Source organism: Leopardus geoffroyi, chromosome B2 (assembly GCF_018350155.1).
Source record: "Leopardus geoffroyi isolate Oge1 chromosome B2, O.geoffroyi_Oge1_pat1.0, whole genome shotgun sequence".
Lineage (NCBI taxonomy): Eukaryota > Metazoa > Chordata > Mammalia > Carnivora > Felidae > Leopardus > Leopardus geoffroyi.
In genome coordinates this window covers 12,194,095-12,209,660 of record NC_059332.1, presented here as the reverse complement: position 1 = coordinate 12,209,660, position 15,566 = coordinate 12,194,095, and the positions used below count along the sequence as shown (strand labels likewise).

The 15,566-nt window shown below is 42.3% G+C and overlaps 1 long non-coding RNA gene across 1 annotated transcript; it reads left to right on the top strand.

Annotated features, from left to right (window-relative positions):
- The first annotated feature begins 1,978 nt into the window (after positions 1–1,978).
- LOC123609676 lies at positions 1,979–3,943 on the top strand. Its single transcript, XR_006717886.1, has 2 exons — positions 1,979–2,427; positions 3,420–3,943. It is a non-coding gene; the product is annotated as an uncharacterized LOC123609676 (long non-coding RNA).
- Positions 3,944–15,566: the final 11,623 nt, after the last annotated feature.

Sequence of the window (15,566 nt, the reverse complement as noted above, 5' to 3'; positions counted from 1 at the left end):
GATAATATTCCCATCTTTCTGAGCTGAAGTCCTGGGAGAAGGAGTCCTGGGCCAAGGAGGCCAGTGTGCAGAGAGGAGAGCGCCCGTGGAAGGGGACCCCGTAGTTGTGTTGATGAGCCCACCCGAGTGCCTGCATGGGGCAGACTACAGGGTCCAGAGAGAGGAGACAAGTTCTGGACATATATGGTGGGTGTGGCTTGGAGAGAAGGAAGGATGCTTCCTTCTCTGAGATGGAGGAAAGGAGGCAAGTTTGGAAGATGATCCCCAGAACTTTGGGGGTGAGTAGAAAGAAAGCTGAGTTGGCTGACATCTTACATCCTGCCGAGATCACCTATCAAGGGTGGGGGTGGGGCAGGGCGATTTGAAACCTTGTGATGTTTCCAGGGGCTTGAATGCAGGTGCTGTGCTAGTATTGTTTCATCTCTGACCGTGGCCGGTCATTCTTCTCACTCCCTTTAAACTGCCACTGTTCCCATAGGACCTCAACGTTAGGGCAGAACTCGCCGGGAGGGAACGGGTCTAAACTTAGGTAACATGTGCCTTGCATACTCTCTCCATTTCTAGAGTTGAAAATGGCTCTGGAAAAAAAAAAAAATCATACAATTATAATATGTGGACCGCAGAAAGAGAGAAGAAAAGTTAGCAATGTTCTGGGAATCATGCCCAGCTCTTTTATGATTCTGAGTAGTAAAGTTACAACATGCCACATGAAATTTGGCAGTGCGTGAGCCGAACCACCGCTCTGTGAAGACCCCTCACTCATCTGTTTCATTTCTTGCCAGACTCAGTCGTTATTAATGAAGAGCGACAGAGCCTCCCACGGCAGGTTTGAGTTAGTTCTGATGTAATGGTCTGTTATCTCTCTTGGAATCGTTTTCAGGCACTTCGGATTCCTCCCTTCCATTTCCTGAAATGGTGCTCTGGTTGTTAGGGAACCAAAATGCCAAGTCACCTTGGATCAAGTTTCCTCTGCCTTTCTCTCCTGGGTACTAAACTCTGGCTCTCCCACTTGCGGAGAAAAGTCATTTAGAGATTTAACGTTGGTTTGATTTCTATTAGCCATGGTACAATATCAACATTTTCCCCCAGGCAAAGGTAAAAATGACACATTTTTTCCATGCGTGGTTTGTGCATGGGCATGTGCTCTAAGACTGTTTTTATTAAAACAAAGCTCTTGCCTGCTTCCTGTGAGAATCAGTGTTTTGTTGTCAGATGATGGGGTTTTGCGTTGCTGTGTTAGAGCCCCCCTGGCTGGGATAGGGTACTGACTAAGGATTCACCCCGAGTGTATCAGTTCAAGTAATCTCAGATGAAGCTGAGGTCAGAGGAGAGGGAAGAACATTTTAAAGGATAAAACAACAACAACAACAATGACATGAAATGGACTATCAACCACAAACCGCCAAGTTGATTAGGGTAAAATTAATAATGTGCTGAGCGATGGTCTCCTCCTGACTTTGGTGGGGATTTAATATATGTTTCAATCACCCAGGTAATCTTGGTTTTTAAAAACGAATTCCAATGTCAAACTCAATAAGACACTGTTCTCATTAACGAGTTTTTTTGTCTCACAAGTCAGAACCCCACGGATGGGCTCACAAGTTCTAGAAAGAAACTAAGCTGTAGACACCTAGATATTTAGGGCTGAAAAAAAAAATATTTTTAAACCGTCTAGTCCAATTTCCTTCTTCTATAACCAGAATTGGAAACATAAGAGAAGTTAAGCAACGTGCTAAACGTCCCAGAGCTACTGACATAGCCCAAACTCAGACACATGAGTATTCACTGTCTGTTGAGCTTTCCACCAGACCACGAAGATTCGAAGGTTTGTGGTGTCTTGCCATCTTTGCTTTGTCTCTTTCAACGCAAGAGTTGAAGGTCGTGGAGTGGTGGGCAGAAAGGGGAGTTTACAGACAGAAAGTCCTTGAAAGGGACCCAGTTTCTCAGAAAAGGATGCCTAACGATGTTCATACTGATTTGTTATAAGATTTTCATTCACTCAGGAGTAAGCCAGTGATCCTCCCTGTTATGAGGATTCCAGGGGGATTCGGAGATTCCTAAAGCCCTCCAACGTTTAGCGACGATGGACGATGGCAGACCCGTGCCTTCCTTGAGCTCAAAACCCAAATGGCTCCTGTGTCTCCTGCCTGTGTGTCCCCTTCCCCAATGAGCCAAAACGCACAGCTCACTGTTTGACTACAATGGACATATTGCAAAGAGAATTAAGATTTTGTAGGTGCCCTGAGCCTCGGTTAGCATGAAAATTTCCGCTTGAAAACAATCTCCCAAGGAATGCTTTAGGAAAGATGCTGGTGACTTCCAGGCAACTTAGAAGATGTGGGTTTTATTACGGTTTCAGTGGGCATCCTCCCTCCTACATGTATGGTCACCCATCAACACAGGCCAGTCTGACGAAGACAAAACCAGGTAAAAATAGTTTCTCAGGTTTATTTAGAAAGTAACATTCCCCGGGGTTGTGAAAACAGAATGGGTGACCGGACATATTCTAAGGCAGGGCTAGTGAAGCAAGGCTGTCTGGATGACCCGAGAAATTCAGTCTCAGGGCTCGGCGGCATGGAATTGAACTAGCCAGCCCCCAAACAGAGCGACCAGGGAGGCTGCCCCCGTGAGGCAAATATCCTGATTGGGGCTGCAGAAAAGAGTTTCTGGGGTGCTCTGGGCACTGTGCCTCACCTCTACCAGACAAAGGCCGCCAGGACAGTGATTCGGGGAAAGAAGGTAGCTCAGCCATGCTAAACAAGGCCCAAGACTCATATATACTTGGCTCTCGGCCTAGGACACACCTCTTGTCTCCCCTGAGATGCTCCCCCTGCATCCACGATACCCCAGCAGCTGCTCTTAAACTTCTTTTTCAACCCGTGACACACATCAGCATTGACGTTGGCTCAGGTCATGATCTCACAGTTCGTGAGTTCGAGCCCCGCGTCGGGCTCTGGGCCGACAGCTCAGAGCCTGGAGCCTGCGGATTCTGTGTCTCATTCTCTCTGTGCCTCTCCCCGACTTGTGCTCTGTCTCTCAAAAATGAATAAATGTAAAAAAAAAAAAATTTTTTTTTAAAGAAATGCACATCTCAGGTCCTGTCCCAGACCTACTGAATCAGAATGTGCATTTGAACAAGATCTCCAGGCGATGGGTTTTACAAGCTCTTGGACAGTCAGAAAACCAGCTGGGAAACGGAAAAATGTCATCAGCCCTGTTGTTTTGGGGGGTGTATACAGATAACAACAAACAACAAATCTGTTGTTTGTTACATAGGTACATATAACAAACAAATCATCATATTGTGTATATTTTATGTGTATGCATACAATCCGATCTTGTACAAAGAGGCATCCTCTCAGTAAGGAGAAAGCTGAGATTAGCTCTGTAATCAATTTCCTATAACATCCTATAACTAGCACGGAGCATGCCCTCTCTGCATCACTGTCCCAGGAATTGGTTACGCAGTGATAAGCAAAACACCCACACTTCCTGCAATTTAAGAGCCCAGCAAGAAGCCTTCATGGTAACTAGAAAATGGAGACCGTACCTTCTACCTGCCTGCGTCTACTGAGGGGCCTACAGCTAAAGCAATACCATAAATGCTCAATAAACGTTGCTCAAATTCTCACGGTAATAGCAGAATGCCCAGAAATTACCTGAATAATATTTTGCAATTGTTCAAGCCGTTTGGACAAAACGCATTAGGAAGCTGAAGAGAATGTGGGTTGACCCTTTCATTTCTTCTGTTTCTTCTTATATTATCAAACTTGGAACCATTTGTCAGGTTTTGCTTGTAATTTCTAACTTTCCAAATGTAATGTTACCACGTTTCTCGTTACACATAAGTAATATTTGGTTAAATATTGCCGAGGCCGTGTCTCCATGACAGGGGGAAAAAGAGATTTCAGCAGAAAATAAAGCAAAATATGTTTGGTCGGAACCTGTTCTACCTTTTGCTTTTTTCCATATCGGTTTCTACCTTCGTTTCAAAATGTTTGTGTCTGAGGGGAGATTTCCAGACCACAGGCTCTTGGTTGAACAACAGTGACTCAGGTCGCCCACCCTGTCTTATCTTTAATACCGTCTTTGCAAATTAAACAAGAGGAAGATGAAAAGATACTTTGGCTCCATCGGTACAGAATGATTTGAAAACACCAGCCGAGAAAAAAAAAAAAAAATCACCAGGAAATAAAAGCAGAGGGAAAATCACAGAGCTAGAAGGAAGCGTGGATAAAATCTAATCTTGTGGGGAGGGAGGGTGGGTTAAGTGGGGGCAACTCCTCACTTTGCCCATGAGGAAAAGGAGGTGGGAAGGGGACATGACTTGCCTAAGGTCAATCATATTTTAGGAAACAAATGGATATGCTTTTAGAGGGATGTCTCTGGTTTTGTAGAAAAGGTTCTCTAGTGAAAGCATTATAGGGATTTTCGTTTCTATGACCGAGGTATATAAAACAGACAGTGAGGTAGGTAATTTTGCCTGCAATCTTTCAAATTCCTTTCTTCTTCTACTCCTCATTTTGACGTTATTCTGTTGTCATTTAAAAAAAAAAAAACATTTATGTTTCTTTATTTCTAAGGGAGACAGACAGAGCATGAGCGGGAGGGGCAGAGAGAGAGGGAGACACAGAATCCCTAGCAGGCCCCAGGCTCTGAGCTGTCAGCACAGAGCCTGAGGTGGGGCTCAAGCTCACGAACTGTGAGATCATGACCTGAGCCACCCAGGTGCTCCAATGTAATTCTGGTGCCTTTTCTCCAGCTTCTTTTTGCTGATTGTTTTTTGTCTACTTATTTTGTCAATTACTGACAGGTACATTTTAGACTCCAACTATGACTACAGATGTGTTTGTTTCTTCTTTCAATTCTGCCAGTTTGCCTTATGTATTTTGAAATCTGTTTTAAGGTGCATACACATTTAGGATTGTTATGTCTTCTTGGTGAATTGATCTTTCTGTCACTATGCTGTGTTCCTTTTTATCCCTAACAATTTTCTTTTTTTATGAAGTCCACTTTGCCTGACTATTTGTGTAGCTATGCAGCCTTCTTTTGATTAGGGTTTGTGTGATTTATCTTTTCTCATCCTTTTACTTTTAACCTACCTTTATCATTATATTTGAAGTGAGTTTCTTGTACGCAGCATAGAGATGGGCATTATATAATTGGTGTGCTTAGACAATTCCCATTTAAGATAACTATTGCTGTGTTTAGATTTAGGTCTACATTTTCTTATTTGTTTTCTATTTTATATCTCTTTTTATTCCCCATCTCTGCCTTCTTTGGGATTACTTAAATTTTTTTAATATTCTGTTTTAATTGTTCTATTGTGTATTTGGCTGTATTTCCTTGGATTCTTTTGTAGTGGGTTCTCTAGAGATTACAATAACCATACTTAACTTTTTATAGTCTATTTAGGGTCAATATTTTACCACTTCAAATGGAATTCAGAAACCTTACCGCTATATAGATTCCTTTGCCTTCTTGCAGTAATGTTATAGGTGTCTTATGTATTATATCTATATATTTCAAAAACCCAGTCAGACCTAATCAGTTAGAATTTTGCTTTCAATCAGCTTACATATTTTAAAGGGCTGAAGAAGGGTGAAGGGTAGTCTACTATATTTACCTGTATATATGACATTTTTTGTGACTCTTCTTCCTTCCTGATATTATAAATTTCCATTTGATATCATTTCCCTTCTGTCTGAATTTCCTTTTAGAAGGTGTTTTGGTTTTTGCTTTTGTTTTGGTAGGTCTGTTGGTTAAGAATTCTCTTAGTTTTCTTCCTTCTGAGAATACTGTTAATTTTTCTTCATTCTTCAAAACTATTTTGCTGCATATAAAATTCTGGATTGATAGTCCTTTCTAAAGAAACGCCATGCTACTTCCTTCTGCTTTCATGATTTCTTAGAGAGCCATAGTAATTGAAACATCGTTCCCTACAAGAAATGTGTCATTTTTGCTTTGACTGCTTTAATACTGTTTCTTTGTCTTGAGTTTTTAGCAGTTTGATCATGATGTGCCTTGGCATAGATTTCTCTGTGGGGGTTCCCCCTCTACCCCCCAACCCCCCAACCTCCCTGTTTGGAGTTCCCCGAGCTTCTTGAATCTGTAGGTTTATGTCTTTCACAAAATTCAAGAATTTCAGCAATTCTCTTTTCCAATATTTTTTTTTTCTGCCCTTCATTGTCTTCTCTCCATCTGGGACTCCAATAACATGAATATTAGACATCTTGATACTGTTACATTGACCCATAAAGCTCTGTTTATAGTTTTTTCAATATTTTGTTAACTCAGTTGTGCAGATATGTGTATGGATATATCTTCAATTTGCCGACTCTCTCCCTTGTCATTCCCATTCTCCTCTTGACCTCATCTACTGCGTTTGTATTTTGGTTATGCTATTTTTCAGGACTAAAATTTTTGTTTAGTTCTTCTTTGAGTTTTGATTTCTTCACTAAGAAATCTACATCCCATTTTTTCCAGCCATTTCACAGGGTTTACTCTTCTTGGAGCACACTTGTCATAGCTGCTTTAAAGTCTTTGCCAAATAACTGCAGCATCTCTGTCACCTCAGTGTTGACGTTTGTTCATTGTCTTTTTCCATTGAAGTTGAGATTTGACTGGTTCTTCTTTGGGTTTCATGCCGACTAAATTTGGGTTTTGTCCTGGACATTTTGAATTATGCTATGAAACTCTGGGCCTCATTTAAATCTTGGATAATGTTGAAGTATTTGTTTCATCAGCCAAACAACCTAGTTGGATGCAAGACACAAGTTCCAAACAGTCTCCTGTAGTTTTGATGTTCATCCCATTTTCAAAGCCTTGCATTATTATTCAGACCAGTCCCACGTGTGCGTCGTTCAGTGGTCGTTCTGGGACCTGGGCACTAATTTATCCCACAGGCCAGCTCTCAAAGCCTATAAGGTGCTTGTGAGCATCAAATCTCTATGTGTACAGCTTATGGGACCAGAAGTCCATAAACACTTTCATGGCGTCATTTTCTCAAGCTTCTCACTTTCTGCTCTCTCCATGACACATTCCAGTTCCTTGAGGCTCCCCTTTTTGGTCTCCTGGAAGAAAATTGGAGCTTTGTCCACTCTGTCATGTACTTTCTAAAAAAAATTTTTTTAATGTTTATTTATTTTTGAAGGAGAGAGAAGAGAGCACAAGCAGGGGAAGGGGAAGAGAGAAAAGGAGACACAGAATCTGAAGCAGGCTCCAGGCTCTGAGCTGTCAGCACAGAGCCCCACATGGGGCTCCAACTCACGAGCCATGAGATCACAACCTGAGCTAAAGTCAGATGCTTAACCAACTGAGCCCTCCGGGCGTCCCACTTTGTCATGCGCTTTCTACAATGTGCCCATTTCCAGGGCCAACAAGTAGGCAAACATATGACAAAAATAAGTTGCAGAGCCCCTCACCCTCCTGGGACCACAGTTCCTCTTAACTGAGAGGAAAGATCCCTCCCTCAGAGTTTTAAACACCTATAGGTCACTAGGGTTAACGGGAATGCCTCCCCCTCTCTCTGTATATTGGGAGACCCTTTCTTGTCCTGTGCTAGAACTGGAGGGATTCTTCTGGAGATCTAGAGTCCAGACCGCCCCACCACCAAGAAAAAAAAAAAAAAAGTAGACTCATTAATAGTTTAGTGGGACTGAGAAGTTCGGTGTTCTTCCCCAGACCACCTGCTTTTTAACTTACTGATAACTCTGATAACTTCTTACTTATCAGAGCCTTCAAATGGCGGCTCTGTGGAATCTGCTCAAGTTTTATAACTACAGTCAGTGGGAGAGATGGGGTGATAGGTGCCTCTCTATCTTACTAGGAATCAGAACCAGAAGCTTTAAAAATACAAAATAAAACAGACACCTAGGTCTCCATCCTAAAGGTTCTGCTTCAATTTTTTATGAGATAGGGATATGAGCACAAGTTTTATTATTTTTTCAGATAGCCCTTGTGATTTGAATATACTCCAAAGTTGAGAACGTCTGTCGTAAACAAAGATACTTGAGGGCAGATTTTATTTTCGAATTCACAGCCACGTCTTATTACTACCTTCGCCAGACACTCTCCTGGATATTTCAAGGGTTATTTAACTTTATAGAATACGGTTAAGAGTTCACACGGACTTGTGCCTGGTCCTGCATGCCTACTAGGACACTCATGAGTTGTGTGATCTCCCCCAGTTTGTTTACCCACCAAGTGTCGGCTATGCATCTGGAAAATGGAGACAATAAGGAAACCTGCTTTTTAAGGATCATTGGAAGCATTAAATTACATGATGAATGTAAAGTACGCAGCACAGTACCTGAAATACAGAAAATATTCAACAAATATTAGCAATTAGTACCACTCACATTTTACAGGTGAGAAATTTGAAACACAGACAGAATGAGTGACTTCCCTAAAGTTTCTTTCTAGTGCTTTTAAAGGTACATCAACCAGACCCCAAAACACGTGACGAGGCCCTCTGTGGTGACTGAAATGGTTCAGTCTGAAAAAAGTTGGTCCAGTTCAGCTAAAATGCTCATGGGGGTAAGGTGCCTGGCAGGGGGCTCAGTCAGTTAAGCATCTGACTCTTGACTTCGGCCCAGGGTATGATCTCATGGTTCGGGGGTTTGAGCCTCTCCTCCTGCACTGACAGTGCACAGCCTGCTTGGGACTCTGTCTCTCCCTCTCTCTCTGCCCCTCCCCTGCTCACTCATGCTTGTGCTCCTTCCCTCTCTCTTTCAGAATAAATAAACATTACAATACATTACAATAAATAAATAAATAAATAAATAAATAAATAAAAGATAAAATGCTCATGGATGGCAATTACTGATATCTAGCTTCTGCTAGAAAGTCCAAGTTATAATAACACGCAGGCAGCATCCCGAGTAGAGAGCGTTTTTTTCCCTAGAAACCTTCCTTCGGTGACTACTTCTTTCCACATGTGCAAATGCTTAAGATTTTCTGTGATGAGAGAGGACAAGGAAATCCCAGACCTGTAATTTCCTCTTCTGCCACTCCGAGCTCAAAAACGATGATTTTTTTGTTTTTTGAAAGCTCTCGGATAGAATGCGTACAGATTTAGGATTGTGTTCCAAAGCCCCAAGGAAACGATCGCTGGATGCGGGATTCATGGATATTGTACAGTATGTAGTATAAGACAGTGTTTGTAATTAATGTACAGCGTTTTATTATCTAGCGGATTTTCAATTAACAAGGAACTTCTCCCGGGTTTTCGAATTAAAAGCTTCAAGTGATATTTTCATGTATTTGCTCCTCAAAATACAAGCTTCATTTCCTTTCTAGTTCTTCCTTTCCTGTAATTCTTAGAACAGAAAAAAAAAAATGTCTTTCTTCTAGTCAGAAGAGGTCCTGGTACCTTCCTAGGAGAACTTCTATCATGCTAATGACTCCCTTTTTGAGAATCAGGAGTGGAGGCTCCCTCTTAACATTTTATCTGCCAATTTATTAATAGGAATAGCTCTTTGGAGGTCTTTATTCCATCATGTAACATTATCCACATCAGAAGCACAACATCTAGAAAAAATTTAATGTACCTTTTAAAACCACACTGTTAAAATATTCACGAGCTGTAAATGTTTTCTCGGTCTGAACGTGTAGGTGGAGGGAGGGGATGTGGTGGTAATAAAGTGGGAGGGGCCAGAGAAGAGCCGCTAAATGTCTCGGGGAAATATGAATCTGTTGATTCTCTGATGCTCAAGGGCAATATTCTCCCAAACCCAGATTTGACATTCAGAACAAATCCAACTTCTGTCACATCTTCACGGACCAGGGACAAGTTCTTTATGTCGTGATTTCTAGGCCTCAACCTTCTAATGGCATCATTGGCTTCTTTGGCCGCCATCCCTGGGAGGCGGCCTTGGCAGAGAAGGGTGTCACGTTGTCAACTGCATCTTGATGAAGTCCTATTACGTGGTAACAGGGAGTTGTCGGCAGTAAGACCCAGTGACTATCTCTCTTTGGTGCGGAAACCAGCATGAGCACAGATGACAATATCTTGAGTGGGGAACCTTAGAAATGGTCCATTACAAAGCTGTACTAAGCCAAAGATTTTCTTGGAAACAGTTTAGTGCTTTTGAAGCAGGGTAAGAAATCTTTGGCTCTGAATTGCCCCTGCTAAATGTACACAAAGTCCAGATGACGTTGAACACATAACGTTTCGGCTAATGAAGCCTCTTGGAAGAGAAATTTGGAACGGGGTGTGCGGGCTTATATGAGTACAAGCTTATTTTAGAAAAAATACAAATGTACCAAGTTGGGTTTTTTGATGTTCATTTCCTAGCCGTGTAACATGGTGATCTAAGAGTAGTTATGTCTAGAAAGGAAAAGATCGGTGTCCGTAGCTGATCCCAGCCATAGCCCTTGTGGATGGCCCACTCTGGCATTCGGCCAGCCTGCTCTTCCCATTTAGCAGACAATATGGAGGGGTGAAGCAACTAGTATTTGATAGATTGAGTCTTGGACCTGCTGTTTATCAACGGAATCCATCTTTTCTCTGAGCCTCGTCTCTAAAACAAGAGCCAAAACAATAACATCTCATTAAGTTATTTAGACAGGAGAGAAAACAGTTAAAAATAACTTTGAGGGGTGCTTGGGTGGCCCAGTTGGTTGAGGGTCTGACTCTTGATTTCGACTCAGGTCATGATTCCAGGGTCGTGGGAATAGCCCTGTGTAGGGCTCCATGGAACCAAAGATATTCTCTCTCTCTCTCTCCCCCCCTTCCCCATTTGTGTGCACTCTTTCTCTCTCAAAAAAATAATAATAACAAAATAAAATTTAAAAACAGCTTTGAAAACTATGAAGCTTTAAATAAATGCTGATGATAAGGGCAATAATAAATAATGATAATAAATCACACATCTGCTCACCTGGTCCTCACAGCAATTGAAGACACAGGCACCATACGTGGTATTTGTCACCAAGCAAGGACTCATTAAAAAATTTTTAAAGGATTTTCAGAAGAAAACCCAGTTTTACTGGGCTTAACGATTTATATATTCTTTGTCTCCTTCATTCATTTAATGTTCAAGTGCATGCATTTTAATTTGCAAATAAAGATTTCAAGCTCCCTGAAGGAAGAACACTTATCTCTCCGATTCATCAGGATGCCTGGTATATTTGAATATATTTAGATATAGTAGTTCTCAACGAGGGGTGATTTTGCCACCTTGGGGACACTTGGCGATGTCCAGAGACACGTTTAATTGTCACAATTGGAGAGAGCTCCTGGTATGTAGCTGGTAAGGGGCAGGGATGCTGTTAAACATCTGACAGTGCACAGGACATTCCCCTACAATGAAGAGGTATCTGGCCGAAAGTGTCGGTAGTGCTGAGGCTGAGAGATCCTGATTTAGATCAATGAAAAAAGCATATATGAATATGGAGAACCTGGGAGGCTCAGTCAGTTAAGCACTGGACTCTTGATTTTGGCTCAAGTCATGATCTCATGGTTCGTGAGTTCAAGCCTCGCATTGGGCTCAGGGCTGGTGGTGTGGAGCCTCCCTGCTTGGGATTCTCCCTCTCTGCCCCTCCCGTGCTCTCTCTGTCTCTTAGAAAAAAAAATAATAAACTTGAAAAAAAAACCAAAAAACATAGGTGAGAGACGCCTGGGTGGCTCAGTTGGTTAAGCATCCGACTTCGGATCAGGTCGTGATCTCACAGTTCACGGGTTCAAGCCCCGCGTTGGGCTCTGTGCTGACACTTCGGAGCCTGGAGCCTGCTTTGGATTCTGTGTCTCCCTCTCTCTCTGCCCCTCCCCTGCTTGTACTCTGTCTCTCTCTGTCTCCACAAATGAAAAGTTAAAAAAAAAAAAAAAACATTTTAAAAAAAGAAGAGTTCAAGTTCTTTACCGTTTTCTGATTCTAGCCCTCAATCATTCCTTCATGCACCTAATTCCTCCTTCTGTGTTGGAGAAGCCTTCTCTCAGCAGGAGTGACAGTGCCTCGTTCACTTCGATGATACAACAACTAACTAGAAAACCGGTGACAAACCTCTCCAAAGTTCATCTCCTCCGCTACTCCTGCAAAAGAGATCTTGCCAAAACAATCTCTTTGAGTAGGTTTTGTTGGCCAAAATGAAAAGAAGAGCCAGTCTCAGCAAGTTTAAAGCATGATTTGTTCCTGGTACTTTTGAACTTTCCATCTTTCTTATTCCTTTTACTTGATTTCTGATCTGCTTTTAATTTGTTCTCTCTTCCCAAATTATTCACATTTTTATGGGGAATCCTTAATAATTGCTGGCACGAGGCAGAAACAAGGAGGAGTAGGCAAACAAAGCAAATAGTGGAGAGAAGTATCCAATGTAATGTTTCTCAAACATTTTCAATTTCTCCACCAGTATTTCTTGGGCAGAGTTAAGGAATTTGTATTTTTTTTTCTATTAAGAATGATGAAAACTAGTATATAAAACTACAAATAAATACAGCCAACAACCAGGGGGCCTGGGTGGCTCTGTTAAGCATCAGACTCTTGATCTCGGCTTAGGTCATGATTTGTGAGATCAAACCCCATGTCGGGCTCTGGATTCTCTCTCTCTCTGCCTCTCTCTCTGTGCCTCCCCTGCTCACAATCTCTCTGTGTGTCTCTCAAAATAAGTAAATAAACTTAAAAAAAGAAGGAACAAACCTATGGGAGATGGGGGGAAGAAAGTGGGGAGAGAGAGCCGGGTAAAAAGACACAGAAAAGCTATGATTCACTTTAAATTTTTGAGGGAAAAAAAATGTGTATAGCTTTGATTAACAAATACAAAAATATAAACCTGCTTCAAGTACACATTATCCAAGGAAATGAGAGAATGCATAAGAAAAAAGAGACTGAGAGAAAGAGGAAGAAGAAAGGAAATACCAGGCAAGTGTTTGTGCCCAAAAAGAGAAAGCCAGAGGCATAGGTTAGGGACCAACCTCTTCTAACTACCCAGCTGCTGGTCTCTGCAACAGTCATTCCCTTGTCTTGTTGGCTCAAATTTTCTCTCCCTCATCAGGCAACATTTCCAGAGAATACTGTCCATACAGATTTATGGTGGGACTTAGGACATATAAAATGAGAATAATCATTCGTCAGCTTTAAAAAAAAATTTTTTTTTAATGTTTACTTATTCTTGAGAGAGAGACAGAGTGCGAGCATGGGCAGGGGAGGGGCAGGGAGAGACAGAGACACAGAATCCAAAGCAGGGCTCCAGGCCCTGAGCTGTCAGCACAGAGCCCGACGCGGGGCTCGAACTCACGGACTGTGAGATCATGACCTGAGCAGAAGTCGGATGCTTAATCAACTGAGCCCCCCAGGCACCACTGGCTTTTTAATATTTTCTTAACCTTTTCTGGCCTAAGGAAAGACTTTATTCCCTGATTATTCGCCAAGCGGTTCCCTGGCTCCACCCTCCCTCCAAAGCCACCAACAATCTTCTTTCCTTTCATAGCTTGAACTAGGGTGACATAGGCCCTGTCCTTCTACCACTTACAACCTCTAAAATAAATCAACAAAGCACACACACACAGAAGCCAGCTAAAGGGAAGTCAGAAAGAATTTTGTTCAAGTAGAAGCAAAAAATGGTTAATTTTTCCCCCCATATTGTTATTGCTTTTCTGCAGTGTTCAATTCTTTGGGGAAAAATGGTTGGCAATTTTATGAATACCTCCCTTCATACTTTCTCTCTTTCTCTCTCTCTCTCTCTCTCTCCAATAATTAGCTTGCTGGCTGAACTGACCAACATTTGAAATAATAGGTCTGTATATTTTTCAGTCATCCGGTGTAGAAATTCCTGGCAAATCAATTGCTCTGCTGTGTGGCTGTTGAACGTTAAGTATTTGACCTCCCATTATTTAACATTAAAGACCTTTTTCAATTTGCTGGGTTTACATCACCAAAGCAAAACGTCTTGTCCTAACCAAAGACAGACTTGGCTCTTTCAAGTTTCTAACAATCAGCAACTCTAAGATAAAACATAAATTGACCCTAACACTGAGCAGACAATTGGCAAAACAATTTTGTGAAAAGGTGTTACAAAAATCAGGCAATTCTTTGAGGGAAAGGAAGGGGATGTGTATCTTATAATCGTGGTATAGGAAGCCTTGAAGTGTCTTGAATGAACTATTCCTATGAAGGGATATTTTCCTGTGAAGGTAAAGGATGGTTCTTTGTTCCCATGCTCCGTGGTAGCCTAAGGATGAATAAACCATGTCACGGAAAATCATGTAGAAATCTTACAAGCCACAATTATGATCTGATGTGCATCTATGGTTGCCACTTGTGACCTTGTCTCTAGCAGTGTTTCTACTCCTTCAATAGGGAGATGGTTCAAGACTTTGTTGGAAAACCATTGCCCAGGCCCTCCACGATGATTCCAGACTCTTCTTGCTGCTGTTTTACTTTCCCTTTAGATGTTTCTCATTAATGTTTCTCATTAAATCGGTGCTTCAGAGACGGCCATTCCTTCCCAAGATGTTGCATATTGGTGATTGCTGAGATATTGAAATGCTGTTGCTGATGATTCATTCACACCTTCCATAAATATTGATTGAGTGCCTCTTGGACACACAAGAAGACAAATTGCAATCCCCTCAAAGGGTTCGTGGATCCGGCATTTGAACTGGGCAATAATGGATTTTTTTTTTTTAAGAATTTTTTTTTTCAACGTTTATTTATTTTTGGGACAGAGAGAGACAGAGCATGAACGGGGGAGGGGCAGAGAGAGAGGGAGACACAGAGTCGGAAACAGGCTCCAGGCTCTGAGCCATCAGCCCAGAGCCCGACGCGGGGCTCGAACTCACGGACTGCGAGATCGTGACCTGGCTGAAGTCGGACGCTTAACCGACTGCGCCACCCAGGCGCCCCACAATAATGGATTTTAAAAGGCCCTACTAGAAGGGGCGCCTGGGTGGCTCAGTCGGTTGGGTGTCCGACTTCGGCTCAGGTCATGATCTCGCGGTTTGTGGGTTCGAGCCCCGCGTCGGGCTCTGTGCTGACAGCTGGGAGCCTGGAGCCTGCTTGGGATTCTGTGTCTCCCTCTCCCTCTGCCCCTCCCCCACTCGTGCTCTTTCTGCCTCTGTCTTTCAATAATAAATAAACATTAAAATTTTTTGAAAAAAAAAAAGTCCCTACCAGGCTACATGCTGTATGATTCCAATTATGTGACATCATGGAAAGGGCAGTAAAAAGATTCAGTGGTTTCCAGCAATCGCAGGGGAGGAGGGGACACATAGGTAGAGCACAGAGGATTTTTAGGGCAGTCGATCCACTCTGTGTGAAACTGCAAAGGTGGATGCATGTCATTGTATATTTGTCCAAACCAATAGAATCTACAATGCCAAGAGTTAACTCTGATTTTTTTTTGGTGCCAATGTAGGTTTGTCCGTGGTACCAAATGCACCACTCTGACGCAGGGATGTGGCTGGTGACGGTTGCAGTGTGTGTGTGTGTGTGTGTGTGTGTGTGTGGAGGTAGGGGATGTATGCGAAATCTCTGTCCCTCCCTCTCCACTTTGCTGTGAACCTAAAAGTGCTCTGAAAAGTGAAGTCTAGTCTTAAAAAGTCTACTAGTAAAATGTAGTCGATCTTG